General features: G+C 39.3%; 1 pseudogene; it reads right to left on the reverse strand.

Annotated features, from left to right (window-relative positions):
* The window catches only part of LOC121998746, a 28,407-nt pseudogene extending 20,086 nt beyond the window's left edge, over window positions 1-8,321 (reverse strand).
* Between the last annotated feature and the right edge of the window lie 17,111 nt (window positions 8,322-25,432).

A 25,432-nucleotide genomic window follows, 5' to 3' on the forward strand; every position in this document is an offset into this window, starting at 1 on the left:
AAGAACACCATAAAGTGCCTTTAGGCCAACTGCTATAATCCCATTGCCAGAAAAATCAACTTCCTCTGCTGCCTGAGACTTGGAAAAAAACTAATGAGATGCTAAACGACACAAAAATTTGGCTACTTGTTAACAAGAGGCGAGCAAAAAAGGAAAAGCAATCCAGTGCAAGAATGCAGAACATATCAACTTTTAGAATATCACAATGATCCATAATGATTAACATACAAATTGAAAAACTTAATCTTAAGCAGTATGAATGTGAAGATGAAAAAAAAATGAGAGGATGTAACCACACAATCACTAAAATGGGCTTAATATTATGTGTAATAAACAATGAAAAAAAAAGAATCTGAATTTCACTCAACATGACTGATTGCTAGACTATCCATGTAAAATTTCCTTAAAGAAAACATAAGTATTTGTGATTAAATGAGTGTCAAGAGGGTAGATGTGTCCACAAAATTATTACTCATGGAAGGCTGTCCCATGGTAATTCAACAAGCGGTTCACAAATTTAAAAAAAAAGTTCCATGCAATAAGTAAAGTTCAGGAAGGATAAGTTTCACTACTATCGAGCCCCGGGACCAACAAAGTTTAGATGTCTGGTAGAAGTGTTGTATGCAAAATCAAGAACATCATTCTAAAACTTATAATTACAATAGTATCAGATATATGGCCTTTGATTAGGCTAACAGCTGTTCTTTAATAATGACATGTATCAGATTCAGAATTATGTGATTGAACTTTAGAATTAGCTAGCATTTGCACATTAGTGGCCTCAACACATTTTGCATGCATTACAGATTTCCTTCCATAATATATTTTATTATTTACTCAAAACCAAATTCATTGATGGGGGAGCATTGCTAGAAGAAATTTAAAATAATTGTCATTGTAAAGATAAATAAGAAATCATGATTTCAGAATGATATAATTTATACACATACGTAAGGCCAGTGCCATCTATGTTAAACTCCAAATGGATGCAGGACCGGTCCGAAGCTGAAGTATGAAGCTCTCGTCTCACAGCCACATTAGCCCTTGAAGATACAAAAGTTGTGTTAGATATACTTTTCACGGACTGGAAAATCCTAACCAGTACTGTTTTTAAATTGTCTTTGTAAAGAGCATCTCTACCTGCATGGATGTTGTATGTCATGAATGGCATGGCCATTTGCAAAACTCAAACTTTTGTCCAGATATGGAACTTCTTCAGGCTTGATAAATACTACCCGGTATTCAGGAATGGCAGCTATATAAGGAGTAGATGCACCTGTCTCATTTTCATCCTGAAGCAACTTATCCAACTCCGACCAAAGAAGCTCCCTCCTGAAAGTACAGTTGATATTTCATATTCCACAAAGGAGTAATGAGATAGTGATGGGCAAAAGAGAAAAAAGAACAGAAAACTGAAAAATAACTGTAGCTGACATTGGAATTTGGATGGCATGCATAAAAGTTTGCCGATACTACATACCATGCAGAGAAGTCATCCTCAATACACTAATCATCATCTCCCAACCCCACTTGGACAATGTGCTTGGCGCCTATGCAGAGGAAAAAAAGATAGAAGAATATGCAAGTAAGAATGATGCTTAAATTCATTAAACACATCTACAAACTTGCACATGACTACTACATTACAGTTGTATTTATGAAACTCACAGATAACATGACTACTCAACTGTTTCTTAGTAACTCCTCAGACCATGTTGACTTACAAGTTTTTAGAGTAACAATTAGTCTACAAAACAAGTTAAATTCTTTAGGAAAATGAAATGCATGAACTTTGAGATTGCAACTGAAGATAGGATTTAAAATCAGCTTAAGGAGCATATGTGACTTAGTCAAATCACAAACTAAATAAATCGAGTATATACCTTGCTCATGAAGCAGTTCATAGACCACCACAGCAACCTTTGCAAGGACACAATACACAAATATATCAGCCAAGCAATTCCCACAAAAAGAATACTGACAATTTCATCATGCCAAACCTTATTAAAATGTTCATATTGCCGATTGCCCAAACCAAACACACCAAATTGAAGATTTTCCAACCAGATTCCTCTCTCTTTCCCCTATAAAAAACTAATAATCAGCAATCGATCAAGGCAAAAGGATTATTGGTAGAATAGATTAACTAAATGTTCATGCTTCCAAAACCTCTGTAAACTATTTGTAGAACCGGGCAGCATTATCAGTAGGCTCACCATCTCCATACCTAAAGAAAACAAAGGGATCAGCTCGAACTTTGAGGAAGATGATTGTTTATACAAACAAAAAATTCCTGGCTTTCAACTTATGTAGCCAAGAAGAGCAAAGCCAAGCTCTCCTTTTTCAGGTTCTCCTCGTACTCATCATCCTCAGTAGCATATTCGTCCTATAATTGAGGAAACTAACTACAGATCAGTCAATTAATCAGTAGTATTTCCAATTATCTGAAACAGAAGGAAGATAATCTTACAATATCCATGACTTTAAATATGGCATTAGGGTACCGTGCTTTTGCCTCCTCAGCCAGCGCCTAGAAGGGGGGAAAATCTAAGATCATGGGAGAAAAATTCAAAAAATGAACTACTCGGATAAAAACCCTAACCTTTGTGAACCCCTTAGCTGTCCTGGTCTGCGTCCCGAAGAAGACGGTGACCTTCTTCTTCCCTTGGTCCTCCTCTGTATCCATCTGGGTCTTCACCACTAGCGGCTTCGGCGGCTCGGCGGGCTTCCTTCCGCTCGATCGTCGGACGAAGAAGATTGCCACGCAACCGACAAGCACGGTGATGACTATGCTCAGGACGGCGATCAGCAGCCGGTTCTCCACGAACGCATCCCCGGTGCTAGAATTGAGCCCATATCCGTCGAAGAGGGAGGCGACGACGACCGACAAGAGATCAAGGGACGACGCCTTCTCGGAACCTATCTACATCTTGGCGGATCGAGCGGTGAATCAGAAGCACAGATCTCCAATCTCTGTTTCTGTCTGCTTCGAATTGGGAGAATAAAGGAGGTCGAGATTGGGTCGGCGATGGGAGGGGAGGAGAAGATAGAGGCGGAGAAGGTGAGTCGCCCGAAGACAGCTCTCTCTCTCTCTCTCTGCCTCCCGTGGACGGCATCATATAGGGTTAGGTTAGAGGGAAGAGTTGAAAATTTTAGCTAAGTATTGGTGGGAAAATTATCATAGACATCATATTTTAAAAACCGATGTTAAAATCGATGTCTATTAACGAAAAAACGGATGCTCATAGACATCGCCTAAAAAACCGATGTCTATGAGCGAAAATCTGCGCTCATAGACACCGGTTTTTGGAAAAATCGGTGTAAAATATTCAAAGACATCGGTTTTTGCTTAAAACCGTTGTTGTTCCACTGATGTCTATGAGGGTTTTTGTTGTAGTGATTAGTATGAATAGTCCTTAGACCAGAAATCACTACGGTTCCCTACATAAGGAGTTGTATACTTTAGTATCGACAAACGTCACCCGTAACAGGGTGGACCATAAAGTCAATCACTAGATATGTAATAAGTTATCTGGAGCGATGTGAGTGATGTAGATGAGATCTATCCCTTCCATATGACGGAAGTGATATATGTGGGCCCCTTGATTAGTACGATATAAAAATGCATGGCTATATTTAAATGAGTCAATATGCGATATTGAGACACAAAGATTGATAAGAGGATAACATGGTCTATACCTCATTGATTAATCTAGATATCAAAAATAGAAGGATTAAGTTATACATGATAATAGATAGGAAAAGGTTAAGTCGGATCTCGACATTCTCGCGACTTGGGTAATAATGATGCCTTGCTAGATGTCACTCATTATTTATGTATCTAAAATAGTTTTAGAGACATTGCCAACATTATGAGAACCTATTGGGTCACACATAAAGAACAAGTTGATTTGTAGATATATTCATATGATGGATCATTGGATTAAGTCTAATTCAAATTGAACTCAATTGAGTTAGACTCAATTGGATCCAACTATTGGATTGAGTCCAATTCAAATTAGATTCATCGAGTCAATTAGATTGATGATTAGTGAGTTAGACTCATTATTTGATGAATTTGAATTCATGAAAAAAGAGGAGTGTACAAATTGAATTACTATGCATTGGATGCATTGGATGAAGAGTGGATAATTTGAATTGCTCATGCATTGGATGCATTGGATTCATTGGATGAACACAAATATTAATGTCAATTAAGGCAATTGACATTAAGGCAATTTCATGAAAGAATAAAAGGGGGTTTTGGATTCATTTTCATGAAAAAAAAATCGTGTTCTTGCTCTTCTTCCTCCTCCTCTCTTCACTTGGCCGAAACCTCCAAGAAGGGTTGCTAGCACAACCTTTGGTTGTTTTCAATCTCCACTTCGTAAGTTTGTTAGACAAATGAGGCTTATTCGTGTGGATATCATAGAGGTGCGGCCACTTGATTGTGTTAAGATCTACATCTAAAGAAATGTTGTTGCCGGGATTGCGAAGGGCACACAGCAAAGGTATAACTCCCTTTATTAAACTTAGTATATGATTTTCCTTCGCGTGGATTTTCTGGAAGGAACTTATTTTTCGCCGCGCTTTTCAACGTATTTAGCGCTATAGTTTATTACACTCTCAATGTAGAATGTTCTTGATTTTTCAAATCAAAGAGCATGTCTCTAACTAAAACCTACATATAAGGTATACCAAGAATTAACCCATTAATCTATTTAATAATTCAATTCATTCATTAATCAATCAATCTTGTTAATTAATTCCTATTAATTAATAATCAAAACAATTAATGAACTTGTTAATTACTCAATTAGTTATTAATGAATTTAATAATTACTCAACTTAATAATAACCTGTAAATTCCTTAATCCAAATAATAACTAAATAATTATTTGTTCACACCAATCAAACTCTAATAATTCCTTTATATCAGTTACCCAATATTAATCAATCGAATTAACTACTAATTGATCAATAAGTTTATAAATTCTTAAGTTGATTAGTAACTCAATTGATCAAGAACTGGCGTAAACCTATGAGAGATAATTGCAAGAGGTGGAGAGAAAGAAGTTACGAATCGCTGCGAAGAAGACGACTTTAAACTTGACGCTTCCTTCACAACGGTCACATCCCAATCGATTGGAGAGGCTTGAATCGATCGACTGATCGATTCAGAGTACCTTTGTGCTTTGCTGGGAACTGTCTGAATCGATCAGTCGATCGATTCAGGCTTCCTCGCGATCACGCGAGAAAATTTGCCCCCAATCGATCGATCGATCGATTGGTGGTGCCCAATCGATCAACTAATCGATTGGATTGCATTCTGTGCTTGCAATTAAAGCTCCCAATCAGTCAGATGATCAATTGGGTCTCCATTTATCGTAGCACCGTACCCAATCGATCAGCTGATCGATTGACCTTGGTCTAATTTGATCACTTGATCAAATTGACCAACCCTAGCTTGCCCAAGTCATTTCTAGGGCACCCAAACCCAACATCCGGTCAACCGTGACCTATTGGGGGTCCTCATGCTTAGCATTCGGTTAATCTTGATCTGTTGGGCCTTCGTCACCAAGTATCCGGTCAATGATTTAACCCACTTGGACTTTTCTCCTCGTGCCAAGTGTCTGGTCAACCTTGACCCACTTGGACTTACCGTCTCGTGCGAAGTGTCCGGTCCTCCATGACCCACTTGGACTTCCACCGATATCCAGTCACCCTTGACCCATCTAGACTTCCTCGTGCCAAGTATCCAGTCACTCCTTTGACCTACTTGAACTTCCCAACACCATGTGTTCGGTTCACCTTGACCCACCTAGATTTTCACGTGCTTGGCTTCACTCATCAGGACTTTCCATCTGCCTAGCTTCATTTACTAGGACTTTCCATCTGTCTGGCTTCACTCACTAGGACTTTCCATCTTCCTGGCTTCACTCACCAGGACTTTTACACTGCCCGACTTCACTCACCGATACTTTCACCTGCCTAGCTTTACTCACAAGGTCTTTCACCTGGCTTCACTCACCAGGATTTCTCAATTGCCAAGCTTCACTCACTAGGACTTTCAACTGCCTAACCTTTAGTTAGGACTTTCCCAATCAAGTATCCAGTCAACCTTGACCTACTTGACTTCTCTTCACATCAAATTGGGCATCCCTTGACCAAAGGGGAATTGCACCAACAAACTCCCCAATTGGAAGATCGCATTTTCAATCTCCACATATTGTCAAACATCGAAACCCAACCATCAAGACTCAAGCTTGAGCCAACTCAAGCTTACTCAACCTGGTCAACCGGACTTTGGGGATATTACACCAACAATCCCCCCCTTTTTGATGTTTGATAATACCTTTAAGTTAGGCTAATCCCATAGTCTCAACTTTTTCTTCATGCTAATGCATGAATGAGGGGTTCCTTCATTTCTTTCTTTCCTAGAGGACAAGCTCCCTCTTTAGATAATGAAGGCATAATTTATACCCTATATTCTTCCCCAAATTTTTCTAGAGGGGCAATGAAGGTCTAACTTAAACTCTACATTCTCCCCTTATTGACACAATCAAAAACTCTCCCTTGAAGAGTTACTCAACATTGTTCACAACCTACCATGTTGGTCACAACACCACAATGAGGGTCTCATACCCTTCATTGTATCCAATGCTCACCCTTGAGCATTAAACCTCTTCACAATGCTCATCCTAGAGCATTCATCATTCCAGCAGTGAAGGTCACATATCCTTCATTGTAGCCAATTCTCACCCTTAAGCATTCATAACTTAACAACGAAGATATCCACTCTCCATTATTTTTTAATACTCAACCTTGAACATTCACTCTAAAAAGGGTTAACCACCTTCCAAGGTGGTTGAAAGAATTAATTTTCATGTCCTTAAAAGTAACTCCCTCTAAAGACATGCTTCAAATTTCTGTCATTGTACCAACAATGACTTGGAGTCCCTAAGCCTTTAGGAAACCCAAAAACTTGAAGTTTTGAGGTTTAACAAATTCAATATTGAAACCAACCTCATCATAAACTCCAATCTAGTAGTCCTTAATAATTTCTCCTTATTTTCATTATGAAAACTATCCTTAGATGTATATAAATATATTCCAAGGGGTTCGGAGTGGTTAAAGGGACTAAAAATGGCTTAAAGTGTTGAAATCAGACTTTCCCAACCAAAATCAGCCTTTTCAATTTATTGAGTTGGGACTCAATCGATTGTCACTTGTTAAATCTATTGCCTGATCGATTCTACGAGCTTCTATTCATAGAAAATGCTTCTTAATCGATTGACCGATCGATCCAGGCATGAGTGAATCAATCGGCTGATTGATTCCACGAGCCTTTGCTCACAAGAAAACCCTATCTCAATTGATCACCCGATCGATTGAGACACTTCAATTGATTGGGCAATCGATTGAAGCTCTGATTTCCTGAAAGTGAATTTTAGCGAAATTCAAAAATACCCCAAAAATTTTACAAAATTTTAAAAAATCATGAAAACTCTTGCAGATATTATTTAGGGTATATACTATCATGGGAATATATAGTTTTCTATGAAAATACTTCCTATTTTCAAAGATTTACAAACTTGGAAACTTGCAAAAACTTCAGTGTTATCTTCTATTTTATGTCTAACTTTTCAATGATGATTACTATCAAAAGACAACATTCACCAAGGTTTTCCAAAATATATTTAAAATAATTTTTAAAACTAATTTCCAACCATGTTCTTTGGGCTCAATGCACATGGCTTGTACATTACTTTCCCAATAATTGGAGTACACACAACTATGTGTTTTGATAAAATCAAAACTCAAGTAGATGCACTAAATTAACATCTTGAGTCTTCTTCATCATCCTAACATCTCACTTGTATCTAATATGCACTAAAACACATACAAGCCACCATATAGTTTTTGTGAGATGTAGATTTTGATTTTATCCTAAATTAGGGATCACGCATATCTGTCTAGGCATTTTAGAAATTTTGAACATCCACCTAGGATGTCACTTATTAGTAAATGTCATTGTCCTTATTTACAAAGAAATTAAAATAATGTATGATGAGTTATGGCATATATAAAAAAGAAATAATTTTCAAAAGAAAATATACTAATGCTACATGATATATGTATGACATGACATGATATTTTTATTTATTTTTTATAATAAATATGAATGCAACATATGATGTCATAACATATGATGGGCAAACAATCTTGGCAATTAGCATAAGTAAAATATACTTAGATATTCTATTTAAGTGTCCTTAATCCTTAGCTAAACCTAAAATTAATCCTAGATTTACCCTCATTTCTCAAGAGAATGTCAAAACCCAACTTGGCATTTCTTTTACTCTTTATTTGTTGTGCCAAATAAAATTAAGTCCAATTTATCAAATTTTGGCACATTTTACTCTTCCAAAGAGTAATTAATTAATCCTTATTATTTTCAAAGGTTAACAAAAATCTTGAAAATGCCTCCAAGTGTCAACTTCATCAAGATTGGGTTAACCATCCTACCCATTTAGAGTTGACACTCTCTAAGCCCATCTAGGGTGTAGAGAATATGCTCCTCGGAAGCCAAAATCTATTGGTGCTCCTTGGATGCTCTAGGTACTCACTAGGAATAATCTCCCTAGATACCTTCCTAATGACCTTTCTAAGCTTCTTAGAAACCTTGGTCACTTTCTCTAGGTCAACTCTAGGGATAGCTTCCCTTATGACCTTCTTGGTGATTTTCTTTGACTTCTTAGAAGTCTTAGTTACATTAGTCTTTCCAAAAATCCTCCTAGGGTTAACTTTCCTTGTATTTTTGACTTGACCACTAGAATTAAGGTTGGTTCTATAGCTATATGGAACCCTATGATAAGATGTCACATCTTTCTTAGCCTTAGGTTTGTACCCCAAACCTCTATGACTATTAGATGACCCTTAATAATATTTTCCATTTTATTTAGGGTCTTTTCTAATTTATCAAGCCTTGATCTCAAGGTTTGGTTTTCCAACCTTAAATCCTTAGATTTATTATTAATTTGTTATCTATTTTTCTAGCCTTAAATTTAGTGGTTTTAGAATGATAATGTTGGAGTGTATACTTAAAAGTTTAGCTTTTGTACACATTTATTTTGAAATAAAGAATCACATTGGTCAAATGTTTACATTTATTTGTTAAATGTAATTGTTCAATTAATTTATATAATAGATAAAATGGAGTGTGGAGTCACACTTAGAAGATCATGTTGTCGGTTCTCTATAAATTATAAACAGTTGCTCACGACTAAGATGGAAAGGAACAAACCATCAGAATAGACGTAGTGTAATTAAGTATTAGTTTATCTTGACTAATAAATTACACTGATACACTTTAAGTGTATTAAGTAGGATCATTTAGGTAAGTTCTTTTTGTACTGACTTAGTAAAAGAACTAGACCTTAGTTATTATAGAAGTGTGTGCTCTTAATCCTAATATAATAACAAGCATGTATATTTAATATTTATTTCTTTGACTTATCAAAGGGTGAGGTTTAGCTCGATAAATCAATATGCCCGATAAGTTGGGAAATGATATTACTTATAGTATGTGTTGTTGATTATAGAAGGAATCTGTGTCCTAGTTATCTAGGTTGAGAATGTCCCCAAGAGGAGCTCATAAGGATTGCCATGTTAAACCTTGCAGGTGGACCTAGTCCAACATGACAATAAAGTTGAGTGGTACTACTCTTGGAGCTAGATATTAATTAAATGAGTTGTCAGTAACTCACTCAATTAGTGGACATTCGTAATCTTAAACACAGGTGTTGGGATTTTCGGGCCGCGAAAACCTCTTTTTTGCGTCGCGAAAACCCCGAAACTCCCTAGCCAACGGATCCGTGCGAAGAGTATAGAACAAAATTTTTTACATGTATGAGTTTACTAACTAGATCTACTCTTAGATCTATATGTTTAGAAAATTACCCTTGATGCGTGCCCTTTTCGAATCCCGCTCGTCCAAGGAAGTGTCGGATCTCAAGATTGTCAACGTACACAATCCTCTAGAAGTATCCACACGAACAAGATGTGTTCTCTAACACACAAGGATGGAGAAGAGAACACCACAAGTGTGCTAGAACTTCTTGATGCTCTCGGATAGGATTGGAAGAAGAAGAAAGGAAAAGAAGAGAGCACACTCCTCTAAAAAATCTCTATGTGACTTTCACTAACCTTTCTTCTTGGATTAGACTCAGTCTCCTTTCTTCTCCCTTGCGTGAAACCCACAACCAAGAGAAGAGAAGGAGCAAAAAGAGAGCTTGAGGAAGAAGATGATGTGAATGTGAGTGAATGAAAAATTCATTCTCATTAAAAACCAAAAAGGTAACCCCCATTCTCATTAAATGTGGCCATTAAAGAGAATAGATTTGTAACCCCCATGAGGTGGCACACTTTGATGATGTGGCACATCATCATTAGTCCTCCTAATGCCAAATCACTAATGATGTGGCAAATAGTCAAGTCAAACTTGACTCTTCCTCTTCCTCTCAAGTCAAGTCAAACTTGACTTAATCTCTCTCATGGTTGATCTAATCCAACCATTTAATTCAAGCCAATTTAATATAATGAATCTAATTCATTTAATTAAATTGATTCAATGAGTCATAATCTAAATTAGACTCATTGAACACATGAATCAACTTGAGTCCAACTCAATTAGCCCAATTAGGATTACTCTTAATCCAATTTGATTCATCACATGAATATAATCCTCTTGGTTCATCATATGAACCTAATCTCCATCCACTTGTTCTTTGTGTGTGACCCAATAGGTTCTTGTAACGTTGGCAATGCCCCTAAACACATTTAGGACCATAAGTAATGAGCAGTATCTAGCAATACATCATTACTACCCAAGTTACATGAATGTTGAGATCCAACATCACCTTGTGACTACTAATTGTGACTCCTCACAATATATGACAAGTGTCCTTCTATCCTAGACATCTAGATTGATCAATGTGAGGCATAGACCATGTCATCCTCTGACCAATCTAAATCTTGAACTCCAAGTAGACTCACTAAATCGAATGAGCTCAATATCTCATATTGACTCATTTGGGCATGGCCATGCACTTCATGGTCTCACTCTATCAAGAATATCGATGTCGCTCCCGTCATATAGGAGGGATAGATCCCATCTACATCACTCACATCCTTCTGCATAATTTGTTACACACCCAGTAATCGCCTTTATAGTCCACCCAGTTACGGGTGACGTTTGACGAAATCAAAGTACATAACTCCTTATGTAGGGATCCATGGTGACTTCAGGTCCAAGGACTAGTGGTCATACTAATAGCCACATGAGAAAGTATATGACACTCATATAACGATCCATGATACTTTCTCATGGCGGGTCATTCAGTATACATTCTCCAATGCATACCCATGTGTCAACTTGATATCTGTATATCCATGACTTGTGAGATCAAGTCATCGAGTTGACCTACATGCTAGTCTTATTGCATTAACATTGTCCCTGAATGTTAATACTCGACTAGGAATGATTTAGAGTAGTGTTCCCTATATCATCTCACTATCGGTTTAACTAACCGATTGATATAGATGAGAACCCTCTACTCAAGGACGTTATTATACTTAGTTTATTTGGCACCAATACAAGTAAGTATAATAACCAAAACAAAAATGTCTTTATTTATATAACAATATGATACAATGAGTCTATAATACAATCATCAAATGATTGGCTCTAGGGCTCTAACTAACAACAGGGAGACTAACACACTCATGATAAGAAGAAGCCCATAATGTAATTTGGGATTGGTGCAGTAGTGCTGTAATAACTCTCTAGTGGAATGAGTTATTATCGATGAACTTGAGTTGTGTGTTCAGGGCGAGCACGGGATACTCAAGCTCATCGGAAGGCCAAAACCAATTTCTCCTCTAGGTCCCTGTTGTAGCCTCAATAAAGCCTCAAGTCCATCCAAAGAAAAGCCTATCTTGGTGTCCAAGAAGGGGCCAGTTCATTGCTTGGTGACCAAGCAATGGTCGGCCACATATTCTCTAGGAGTGGCCGGCCCTTGCCTTGGGCAAGGGGGCCGGCCTCAATATTTAAATTAGGAAGGTTGTTTTTGAATTTTTAAATTTCCTCATATATTTACAATTTGTAAAAAGAGAGATTTTAAAAATTTATAAAATTTTCCTAATTTAAATTAGGCCACAAGGTTTTAAAAGAGAGTTGTAAAATTTATAAAACTTTCCTTTAAAAAGAAATATTATTTGAGATGTTTTAAATTTTAAAACTTGGTTTAAATTTTAAAACTGTCCTTTTAATATCCACATTAGAAAAAAAAAAGAGAGTTTGTAAAATTTTATTAGAAGTTTTCTTCTTTTAAAATTTTATAAAAAATTTTCCTTTCTTTCCCTTTTAATAAGTGGCCGACCACCTTGCTTGGTGCCCAAGCAAGGGGCCGGTCAAATAATTAAACATCAACAAATAGTTGTTTAATTAATAAATCAATCTAGAATTGATTAATTAAAAGGAAAGAAAAAGAAAAAATTAAAAGGAAATAGGAATGAGTCTAATTTTTTATAAAACTCTTTCCATAATTTTCCGTTGGGAAACTAATATAAAAAAAGGGGAAGGGGAGGCCTTGAAAAATATAACAATTGATATTGTATTGTTGGAGATCATCAAGTGGCCGGCCCCTCTCCCTCTCTTCCCTTTGCTCTCTTTTGCTCCTTTGTGGTGATGGTGGCCGAATTCTAGAGAAGAAGGAGAAGCTTTCCGGGTGGTGTTCGTCTTGGAGGATCGTCGCCCACACGACGTCTAAGAGGAGGCGAGGGATACGGCAGAAGATCTCGAGGTTTTTAGCATACAAGGAAGAGGTATAACTAGTATTTACTTTCCGCATCATACTAGTTAATTTTTCTTTGTATAAATACCAAATACAAGAGGCATTCGATTCTTGTTTTTCGAACTTAATTTTGATGTTGTGTTCTTTTTCTTTTTTCCTTGTGATTTGATTGTTCCTTTTGGTTAACCTAAAGTTATATAAGGAAATTAAATATTAACTTTCCTTAAAAGTCTTTGTCTAGTTGGTGGTGGTTGCTCCCATATCTAAGAAGGCCAAGTGCCTCGCCATGCAGCACTGGAAGCTAATTTTGGAAACTAATATTTAATTGAATTTATAACCTAGGTGATTTGGATCAAACGTGTTAAGTTCCGCAGGAGATCCAAATCTAAACCTAAAAAGCATATAAGTTAAACTTGGAATCAAACATGTTAAGTTCCGCAGGAGATACAAGTTTAAAAGAACACATGGTAGCTAGGAAAGGTTCAGATCACGTATAAAATTTTTGTACAGTGGAGCCATTGGGTTTTCCGAGTAGCAACCAATAGAATGTTAGTTAGAGCCCTAGAGCCAATCATTTGATGATTGTATGGACTCATGTATATCATACTCTTGTATATTAATAAAGGCATTTGTTTGGTTATTATACTTATTTATATTAGTGCCAAATAGACTAAGTATAATAGCGTCCTTGAGTAGAAGGTTCATACCTATATCAATCGATTAGTTGAATCGATAGTGAGATGATATAGGGAACACTACTCTAAATCATTCCTAGTCGAGTATTAGCATTCAGGGACAATGTTAATACAATAAGACTAGCATGTAGGTCAGCTCGATGACTTGATCTCACTAGTCATGGATATAGAGATATCAAGCTGACACATGGGGATGCATTAGAGAATGTATACTGAATGACCCGCCATGAGAAAGTATCGTGGATCGTTATATGAGTGTCATATACTTTCTCATGTGGCTATTAGTATGACTATTAGTCCTTAGACCTGAAGTCACCATGGATCCCTACATAAGGAGTTATGTACTTTAGTTTCGTCAAACTATAAAGGCGATTACTGGGTATGTAACAAATTATGCGGAGGGATGTGAGTGATGTAGATGGAATCTATCCCTCCCATATGACGGGAGCGACATCGGTATTCTTGATAGAGTGAGACCACTAAGTGCATGGCCATGCCCAAATGAGTTAACATTAGATGTTGAGCTCATTTGATCGAGTGAGTCTACTTGGAGTTCAAGATTTAGATTGATTAGAGGATGACACGGTCTATGCCTCACATTGATCAATCTAGATGTCTAGGAGAGAAGGACAATGTCATATATTGTGAGGAGTCACAATTAGTAGTCACAAGGTGATGTCGGATCTCGACATTCTTGTAACTTGGGTAGTAATGATGTGTTGCTAGATACCGCTCATTACTTATGCTCCTAAATGGGTTTAGGGCATTGCCAACGTTACAAGAACCTATAGGGTCACACACTTAGGACAATTAGATGGAGATTAGGTTCATATGATGAACCAAGAGGATTAGATTCATTTGATGAATAAAATTGGATTAAGAGTAATCCTAATTGGGCTAACTTGAGTTCGACTCAAGTTGAGTCATGTATTTAATGAGTCTAATTTAGATTATGACTTATTAAATCAATTTAATTTAATGAATTAGATTCATTATATTAAGTTGGATCGAATCAAATGGTTGGATTAGATCAACCATGGTAGAGATTGGGTCAAGTTTGACTTGACTAGAGAAGGAAGACCAAAGGTCAATTTTGACTTGACCTTTTGCCACCTCATTGGTGAGTTGGCATTAGGTGGACCAATGATGATGTTCCACATCATCATGGTGTGCCACCTCATGGAAGTTACAAAGCCATTTTCTTATTAACTTCACATTAATTGCATTTAATGGGGAGTTACACTTGATGAGAAGTGGCTGGCCACTTTTGAATTGGGATTGATTTTCATTCATTTTCAATTCAAGTGTGGTGAATCTTCCTCCATCTTCCTCTCAAGCTCTCCCTCTCCCTCTCCTCCTTGCTTGGCCGAATCTCACCAAGGTGCTAGCACACCTTTGTGTGAGGTTTTCTCCACCTACGTGTCCGTGTGGATACTTCTAGAGGACCGACGCTTGACGGTCTAGAGATCCGGCAACTCCTTGGACGAGCGGGATAAGCGAAAGGCACACTTCGAAGGTATAACCCTTATCTAGTGTAGATCTAAAGGTTTTACAAACTCGTACAAGAAAAGGTTTTTTGAAAAGTTTTGTTTACGAATCTTTGCATGGATCTACGGCTTTGGGTGACTCGGGGTTTCCGCGACGCGGAAAAGCAGTTTTCGCGGCCCGAAGAACCCAACAGTGGTATCAGAGCCACGTGCAAAGACTTGTACGAGTTCGTTTGTATTTTTTATGAAAAATATACCTTCTCTGATTTTCTGTAAAAAATTGAGTTTTTAGAGTTTTTATGAGTAATTTTTCCGTAGAAGCGAAGCACAAGTGTCTTGGCACTTGTAGGCTTCGGCTACCGGAAAGTTTTCTTTTAAACGGCTTCGTTTTGCCCCAAATACATTTGGGACAGCGGGGTCGGGTGCCATTAGATCGCAAAGGAGCAACTCACGATGGTTAGATCGTGGGTAGGGGTACTGCCCCTAACCCCGCAAGGGGATTTGCTCCGCGGTTGCACCCGAAATCGCTGGGAAGATTTTTCCAAACGGCAAAGTCTCGCCCCAAAATCATTTTGGGACAGCGGGTTTAGGCGCTGTTAGATCGATAAGGAACCCTCGCGATGGTTAGATCGCGGGTAGGGGCGCTGCCCCTGGCCCTGCAAGGGGATTCGATTGCGCCCGAAACCGCTAAACGGGACCGCCGGGAAATTTTACTCGTGAAAATTTTAAAAATTAATTTTAAAATTATAGAAAATTATGAAAATATATAATTTTGAATTATATATAAATTTTGTGATAGTCATGGCCCAAAAAGTCAATATGATTGGTTGTGTTGTAATTCATAATACGGCCTGCGTGTCGTTATGTGTTTGCGCGTGTTGTATGTTTTTATTTATTCGCGACCTACGCGTCGTGCCTTCTCTTATATTCTTGTTGTAAATTAGATTTAGACTCGAATGTAACTCGAGTTTCAAATTGTAATGTACAAATTGGAGCGGTGGAGGGTCCACACGAGACGGAGTTCCGAGGCGGGCACGAGCAACACAAGGTGGTCAAAGGGAGGAGCTTGAAGAAGCTGTTGACCCTAGGTTGACCAATCAATTTTCTCATTGGCTTGAGAAGATCGTAGTAGGGCCATGACTAAATCACAAATAGATTAATTAATTGCTTGTGTATGTGATACATATTTAATAAGTAGTTAATTAAATAGTGCCTTACGATTAGATTAGATCTAAGTCGTGCACATGATGCACCCTTGCGATTAGATTAGATCTAAGTCGTGCACAAGATGCATCCCTTTCGATTAGATTAGATCTCAATCGACTCAACTCTAATGCCTAACCGTGCCGTGATACCTATCACTACCTCGATCACATGTATTGTTGAATCTGCCAAAGCAGAGCAATACATATTATCTTGGTAGGGTACGGAGGGACAATCTTCGTCCCGTCTATCAACGCATGGGTGAATACAAACTCAATTAGATTGAGTATTCATAGTTACTCGGTTGGATCGAGTCAACTATAGGCATTCTTCCAATAGTTGGAAAGATAGGTCAAAATCACATCTATATTAACTCTCGGGCGTATTAGCCAAAGCTAACTCGAGTTTTAATATAAATGCGGATATTGATTCTATAAACAAGAGTTGCATAGAGATGTAATTGGTAATCGTTACCTACCGATCATACTAAGTCTTGGGCGTATTAGCCAAAGCTAACTCAAGGGTTAGTATGATGTGGATCTTGTCCCACAAGAATTATAGAATTCAGTGGGAGCATCATTTAATTAAAGGCCTAATTAAATGATTTTTAAAGAATATGATATTTATTTCTGCAAATTTTCTGTTGTAGATAACCATGACGTCGAACACGAATTCCTTCTCCCTGCGATCTGTCCTTGAGAAGGACAAGCTCAACGGAGCGAATTTCCTGGACTGGTACAGGAACTTGAGAATAGTTCTCACCCAGGAGAGTAAGTTGTACGTTCTGGAGCAGCCCATTCCGGAGGCTCCTCCTGCCAATGCCCCGCGAGCCGACAAAGATGCTTACAAGAAGCATCAAGACGACGCATTAGATGTGTCCTGTCTAATGCTCGCGACCATGAACTCAGAGCTTCAGAAGCAACATGAGTTGATGGGCGCTTTTGATATGGTTGAGCATCTTCGCCAACTATATCAGGGACAAGCGAGGCATGAGAGATTTGAGATCTCGATGGCACTGTTTCAGTGCAAGATGTCAGACGGGGCTCCTGTAGGTCCTTATGTACTCAAGATGATTGGGTACATAGAGAACCTACAAAGACTAGGGTTCCCACTTGGCCAAGAGCTGGCCACTGACTTGATCTTGTAGTCCTTGCCATATAGCTATAGTCAATTCGTTCTCAACTATAACATGAACGCGATTGACAAGACACTGCCCGAGCTACTTAGTATATTACGAACTGCTGAGATTAACCTTAAGAAGGTTAAGCCCATTCTGATGGTCCAGAAGCACAAGGGCAAGGGCAAGCCCAAAGGTAAGGGAAAGTCCCAAACCAAGGGCAAAGGCAAGGCACTGAAGCCTAAAGGAGGGGTCGCCAAGGATGCTACCTGCTTCCACTGCGGTCAGACCGGGCACTGGAAGAGGAACTGCAAGGTATACTTGGAGGATCTTAAGAAGAAGCGAAGTGAGACTTCCACTTCAGGTATATATGTTATAGAAGTCAATCTATCTATTTCTACATCATGGGTATTAGATACTGGATGTGCTTCTCACATTTGTACTGATGTGCAGGCGCTGAGAAATAGCAGAGCATTGGCAAAGGGCGAGGTGGACCTACGAGTAGGCAATGGAGCACGGGTTGCTGCTGTTGCTGTAGGAACTTATCAGCTGTTTCTGCCCTCTGGGCTTGTACTAGATTTAGATGATTGTTGTTATGTGCCTGCTCTTACTAAGAACATAGTTTTAGTTTCTTGTTTAGACAAGAAAGGATACTCTTTTATAATAAAAGACAAATGTTGTTCTGTTTATTTAAAAGATATGTTCTATTGTAGTACACCATTAATAAACGGACTCTATATTCTAGACCTTGAGAGCCCTATCTATAACATAAGTACCAAGAGGTTCAAGTCAAATAACATGAACCAAACCTACCTCTGGCACTGTCGCTTAGGTCATATAAATGACAAGCGCTTATCCCAGCTCCATAAGGATGGTTTGCTGGACTCATTTGATTTAGAATCATATGAGATATGCGAGTCATGCCTACGAGGCAAGATGACCAAGACGCCCTTTAGTGGGCATAGCGAGAGAGCAACTGATTTGTTAGGACTGATACATAGTGATGTATGTGGCCCTTTCAATGTAGCTGCTAGAGGCGGTTATAGGTACTTCATCACATTTACTGATGATTTCAGTAGATACGGTTATGTGTACTTGATGACACATAAGTCTGAATCCTTTTAAAAGTTCAAAGAATTTAAGAATGAAGTACAGAACCAGCTTGGCAAGAGTATTAAGGTACTTCGATCAGATCGAGGTGGTGAATACTTAAGCCATGAGTTTCGTGACTACTTAGCTGAGTGTGGGATTTTATCTCAACTCACTCCTCCTGGAACACCACAGTGGAATGGTGTATCCGAAAGAAGGAATCGTACCTTATTAGATATGGTACGATCTATGATGAGTCACACAGATCTTCCGACATATCTATGGGGATATGCTCTAGACACGGCAGCTTTCATACTCAACCGAGTTCCATCAAAGGCCGTGATAAAGACACCATATAGGATATGGACTGGGAGAGATGCCCAGGTGTCTTTCATGAGGATTTGGGGTTGTGAGGCTTACGTACGACGTCAAGTCTCAGACAAGTTAGGACCCAAATCCGACAAGTGCTATTTTATCGGATATCCCAAGGAAACTAAGGGATATTACTTCTACATTCCCAGTCAGCACAAGGTGGTTGTGGCAAAGACTGGGGTCTTTTTAGAAAGGGACTTTGTTTCTAGAAAGACTAGTGGGAGCACGTTCGATCTTGAAGAAGTTCAAGATGCGAACAATAGCACTAATGCCTCGATGGAAATTGAACTGGAACCACAAAGTGTTGTGGATGATGTTGTTCCACAAGGAGTTGAGGAACAACAACCAGTTCAAGTAGACATACCTCTTCGCAAGTCTGATAGGGTACGTCGTCAGCCTGAGAGATACTCATTTCTCTTGTCTGACCATGATGACATTGTGCTCATAGAGGATGAGCCTACCACCTATCAGGAAGCTGTGATAAGACCAGATTCCGAGAAATGACTAGAAGTCATGAGATCCGAAATGGAATCCATGTACACCAACCAAGTATGGACTTTGGTTGATCCACCTGAAGGGGTAAAACCCATTGGGTGTAAGTGGGTCTTTAAGAGAAAGACTGACATGGATGGACTTATTTATAAGGGTCCCTTGGTAGCTAAAGGTTTCAAGCAGATTCATGGTATTGACTATGATGAAACTTTTTCTCCAGTAGCGATGTTTAAGTCCATTCGGATCATGCTTGCTATTGCAGCCTACCATGACTATGAGATATGGCAGATGGATGTCAAAACCGCGTTTCTGAATGGAAACCTACTTAAGGATGTGTACATGACACAACCTGAGGGTTTTGTAGATCCACAGTATACTAGCAGAGTATGCAAGCAGCATAAGTCCATTTATGGATTAAAGCAAGCTTCTCGGAGCTGGAATCTTCGTTTTGATGATGCAATCAAACAGTTTGGTTTCATTAAGAACGAAGATGAGCCTTGTGTCTACAAGAAGGTTGTAGGGGATATAGTTGTCTTCCTCATATTGTATGTGGATGACATACTACTCATTGGGAAGTACATCCCTATGCTTCAGTCTGTCAAGACCTGGCTAGGGAGTTGCTTCTCAATGAAGGACCTAGGTGAGGGATCCCGCATTCTTGGGATACAAATCTATAGAGATAGATCTAAGAGATTGCTTGGCCTAAGTCAGAGTACATATATTGACAAGGTACTCCTTCTGTTTGCCATGCAGAACTCCAAGAAGGGATTTCTGCCGATGTCACATGGCGTGAGTCTTTCGAAGACTCAAGGTCCCTCTTCTAGAGAGAAGAGAGACCGCATGGATCAGATCCCTTATGCCTCAGCCATAGGATCGATCATGTACGCCATGCTGTGTACTCGACCTGATGTCTCGTATGCTTTGAGCATGACGAGCAGATACCAGTCAGATCCAGATGAAAGTCACTGGATAGCGGTCAAGAATATTCTTAAGTACTTACGAAGGACTAAAAAATATTTCTTGATATATGAAGGCAATGATGAGCTAACTGTAAAGGGTTACAGTGATGCCAGCTTTCAGACCGATCAGGATGATTACCGATCGCAGTCAGGGTTCGTATTTTGCATTAATGGTGGTCTTTGTCACTAGAAGAGTTCAAGCATGATCAGATGGCTGATTCTACAATGAAGCCGAGTATATTGCTTGAGGCAAAGGAGGCGATTTGGATCCGCAAGTTCATTATTGAACTTGGGGTGGTTCCTAACATCGCGACCAGTTGAGCTCTATTGTGACAACAATGGAGCTATAACAGCGAAGGAACCTCGCTCACACCAGCAGACCAAGCATATACTACGGCGCTTCCATCTCATTCGAGAGATTATTGATAGAGGAGATGTGAAGATTTGCAGAGTACCTACAGAGGCTAACATCGCAGATCCCTTGACCAAGGCTTTGGCACAGAGGAAGCATGATGGTCACACTAGGTCTTTAGGCCTTAGAGCCTATACTGATTAGCACTAGTGCTAGTGGGAGATTGTTAGTTAGAGCCCTAGAGCCAATCATTTGATGATTGTATGGACTCATGTATATCATACTCTTGTATATTAATAAAGGCATTTGTTTGGTTATTATACTTATTTATATTAGTGCCAAATAGACTAAGTATAATAGCGTCCTTGAGTAGAAGGTTCATACCTATATCAATCGATTAGTTGAATCGATAGTGAGATGATATAGGGAACACTACTCTAAATCATTCCTAGTCGAGTATTAGCATTCAGGGACAATGTTAATACAATAAGACTAGCATGTAGGTCAGCTCGATGACTTGATCTCACTAGTCATGGATATAGAGATATCAAGCTGACACATGGGGATGCATTAGAGAATGTATACTGAATGACCCGCCATGAGAAAGTATCGTGGATCGTTATATGAGTGTCATATACTTTCTCATGTGGCTATTAGTATGACTATTAGTCCTTAGACCTGAAGTCACCATGGATCCCTACATAAGGAGTTATGTACTTTAGTTTCGTCAAACGTCACCCGTAACTGGGTGGACTATAAAGGCGATTACTGGGTATGTAACAAATTATGCGGAGGGATGTGAGTGATGTAGATGGAATCTATCCCTCCCATATGACGGGAGCGACATCGGTATTCTTGATAGAATGAGACCACTAAGTGCATGGCCATGCCCAAATGAGTCAATATTAGATGTTGAGCTCATTTGATCGAGTGAGTCTACTTGGAGTTCAATATTTAGATTGATTAGAGGATGACACGGTCTATGCCTCACATTGATCAATCTAGATGTCTAGGAGAGAAGGACAATGTCACATATTGTGAGGAGTCACAATTAGTAGTCACAAGATGATGTCGGATCTCGACATTCTTGTAACTTGGGTAGTAATGATGTGTTGCTAGATACCGCTCATTACTTATGCTCCTAAATGGGTTTAGGGCATTGCCAACGTTACAAGAACCTATAGGGTCACACACTTAGGACAATTAGATGGAGATTAGGTTCATATGATGAACCAAGAGGATTAGATTCATTTAATGAATAAAATTGGATTAAGAGTAATCCTAATTGGGCTAACTTGAGTTCGACTCAAGTTGAGTCATGTATTTAATGAGTCTAATTTAGATTATGACTTATTAAATCAATTTAATTTAATGAATTAGATTCATTATATTAAGTTGGCTCGAATCAAATGGTTGGATTAGATCAACCATGGTAGAGATTGGGTCAAGTTTGACTTGACTAGAGAAGGAAGACCAAAGGTCAATTTTGACTTGACCCTTTTCCACCTCATTGGTGAGTTGGCATTAGGTGGACCAATGATGATGTTCCACATCATCATGGTGTGCCACCTCATGGAAGTTACAAAGCCATTTTCTTATTAACTTCACATTAATTGCATTTAATGGGGAGTTACACTTGATGAGAAGTGGCCGGCCACTTTTGAATTGGGATTGATTTTCATTCATTTTCAATTCAAGTGTGGTGAATCTTCCTCCATCTTCCTCTCAAGCTCTCCCTCTCCCGCTCCTCCTTGCTTGGCCGAATCTCACCAAGGTGCTAGCACACCTTTGTGTGAGGTTTTCTCCACCTACGTGTCCGTGTGGATACTTCTAGAGGACCGGCGCTTGACGGTCTAGAGATCCGGCAACTCCTTGGACGAGCGGGATAAGCGAAAGGCACGCTTCGAAGGTATAACCCTTATCTAGTGTAGATCTAAAGGTTTTACAAACTCGTACAAGAAAAGGTTTTTCGAAAAGTTTTGTTTACAAATCTTTGCACGGATCTACGGCTTTGGGTGACTCGGGGTTTCCCTGACGCGGAAAAGTGGTTTTCGCGGCCCGAAGAACCCAACACAGATAAGTTACATATTTTTTCTTAATTCTATCATTCCTTTTATTTTCATGATAAATAGTATTAAAATGGTATAAACTAGACCTAACATGTTTTTTATCATGTGTCAAAGGAATTGATTCAATAAATGATACCTTGAGTTCCCTTTTAGAAACTCTCCCTTTACTTGAGCTTTCTCCTTTGACTTTGACCGGTTTCTTCCCCTTAGGACACTGACTCTGGTGATGTCCTCTTTGATTGCACAAGAAGCACACTATATGCTCTTTGCTCTTCTTTGTCACGGGGACGGTCTTTTTGGGCTTCTCCTCGCCTTTAGGTACCACTTGGTCCTTCTTGACCAATTTGGGGTACTTACTCTTATAGTGTCTATGTTCCCTACACTCAAAGCAAATGATATGATTTTTATTATTAACAATTGAAATTGTTATACCTTTGCTTGTAGGGGTGGCACATGATCCTCCATTTGATTTTTCTTGATTTGTAGAGGTGGTACCATATTCTTCTTCTTCACTTGACCTGGAGGTGGAAGCCTCTTCTTACTCCGGTGTCATTGAATGACGCTCCCCCTCAATCCTAGAGGTGGAGTCCTCTTCACCTTCATCCTCTTTCAAATGAAACAAAGAGTATGCTCCCTCTTTGCTCTTTTGGTTGCACTCCTTTGAGGATGAAGCTTCTCGGACTTCTTCTTCGGAAGTTGAGCATCTCTCAACTTCGGAGTCCTCTTTATCTCGGTCTTGATCCCATGAGTCGTCCTCTTTGGGCTCTTCTTGATTTGGTGCAGTGGAGGGGATCTCATGGAGTTTAGCCAATTTGTTCCATAGCTCCTTGGCATATTCAAAAATTCTCCCACTTGCTTCAAGAGGTGGCTAGGAAATAGATTGACCAATAGCTTGGTCACTTTATCATTGGCCTCACATCTTTGAACTTGCCCTTATCTCCACTTGCTCTTCTTGAGAATTTTGCCTTTGCTATTTGTTGGAGCTTGGAGACCTTCCATTAGAGCAAACCATTGCTCTATGTCCATCATAAGAAAATATTTTATTCTTGATTTCCAGGAATCGAACCTCATTTATGTGAATTTTGGAGGCACCCTTGTGTCGAAACCGAGTCAATCTCAGAATTCCATCTTGAAGTTGAGTCTTTGATGAAGTCTTTGAATTGTTGAAATTTGCTCCAATTTCTTCTCCCACTAGCTTGTTGCCCTTTCCGGCAATGATTCTGGTGAAGAGCGACCTCACTCTGATACCACTTGTTAGGGTCGATTTATAGCTAGAGGGGGGTGTGAATAGCTCGTCGCACTTCGGTTGCTTATTTGATGATGTTGTTGTAGCGGAAAACACTCAAGTAACTCTCACAATGCTAACACAAGGGATTTACTTTGTATCCACCTCAAGAAGAGGTGACTATACGACCCTCACTCACTCATCCACTATGAAATAACTCCTTTTCGGTAACTACCAAAGGCGGAGAAGCCTTGTACAACCTCTCAATACAACAAGAAGAAAAGAAGAAGCAAATACAAAGAATCCCTTACAAGATTTATACAAATGAAAACCCTAGCTACCTTCTTCTTCATGTGTGGAACGCCTCTTAACCTTGGAAGTACAACAACATTTTACTCCAAGAAACTTCAAGAACTGGTGTAAACCTATGAGAGATAATCGCAAGAGGTGGAGAGAAAGAAGTTACAAATCGCTGCGAAGAAGATGACTTTAAACTCGACGCTTCCTTCGCAACGGTCACATCCAATCGATTGACCAATCAATTGGAGAGGATTAAATCGATCGACCAATAGATTCAGGCTTCCTCGCAATCGCACGAGAAAACCAACCCCCAATCGATCAACCAATCGATTGGTGGTGCCAAATCGATCGATCAATCAATTGGGTTGCATTCTGTGCTCGCAATTTAAACTCCCAATTGATCGGCTAATCGATTGGGCTGCCATTTATCGCAACACTGTGCCCAATCGATCAGTTGATCGATTGGACTTGGTCTAATTTGATCACTTGATCAAATTGACCAACCCTAGCTTGTCTGATTCAAGTCTAGGGCACCCAAACCCAACATTCGATCAACCGTGACATGTTGGAACTCCTCGTGCCTAGCATCCGGTCAACCTTGACCTGTTGGGACTTCTTTACCAAGTCTTCGGTCAATGCTTTGACCCACTTGGACTTTTCTCTTTGTACCAAGTGTCCGATCAACCTTGACCCACTTGGACTTGTCGTCTCATGCCAAGTGTCCGATCCTCCATGACCCACTTGGACTTCCACCAGATGTCTAGTCACTCTTGACCCATCTGGACTTCCTCATGCCAAGTATCCAGTGACTCCTTTGACCTACTTGGACTTCCTAATACTAGGTGTCCGGTCCACCTTGACCCACCTGGATTTCCACTTGCCTGACTTCACTTACCAGGACTTTCCATTTGCCTAGCTTCACTCACTAGGACTTTCCATCTACTTGGCTTCACTCTCCAGGACTTTCACATTGCTCGGCTTCACTCGTCGGGACTTTCACTTGCCTAGCTTCACTCATTAGGTCTTTCACCTAGCTTCACTCACCAGGATTTCCCAATTGCCTAGCTTCACCCACTAGAACTTTCAACTGCCTAACCTCCAGTTAGAACTTTCCTAATCAAGTATCCAGTCAACCTTGACCTACTTGACTTCTCTTCACATCAAACTGGTCATCCCTTGACTAGTGGGGAATTGCACCAACAAACTCCCCAATCG

The sequence above is a fragment of the Zingiber officinale genome, chromosome 1A, assembly GCF_018446385.1.
Source record: "Zingiber officinale cultivar Zhangliang chromosome 1A, Zo_v1.1, whole genome shotgun sequence".
NCBI classification, from domain to species: Eukaryota; Viridiplantae; Streptophyta; class Magnoliopsida; order Zingiberales; family Zingiberaceae; genus Zingiber; species Zingiber officinale.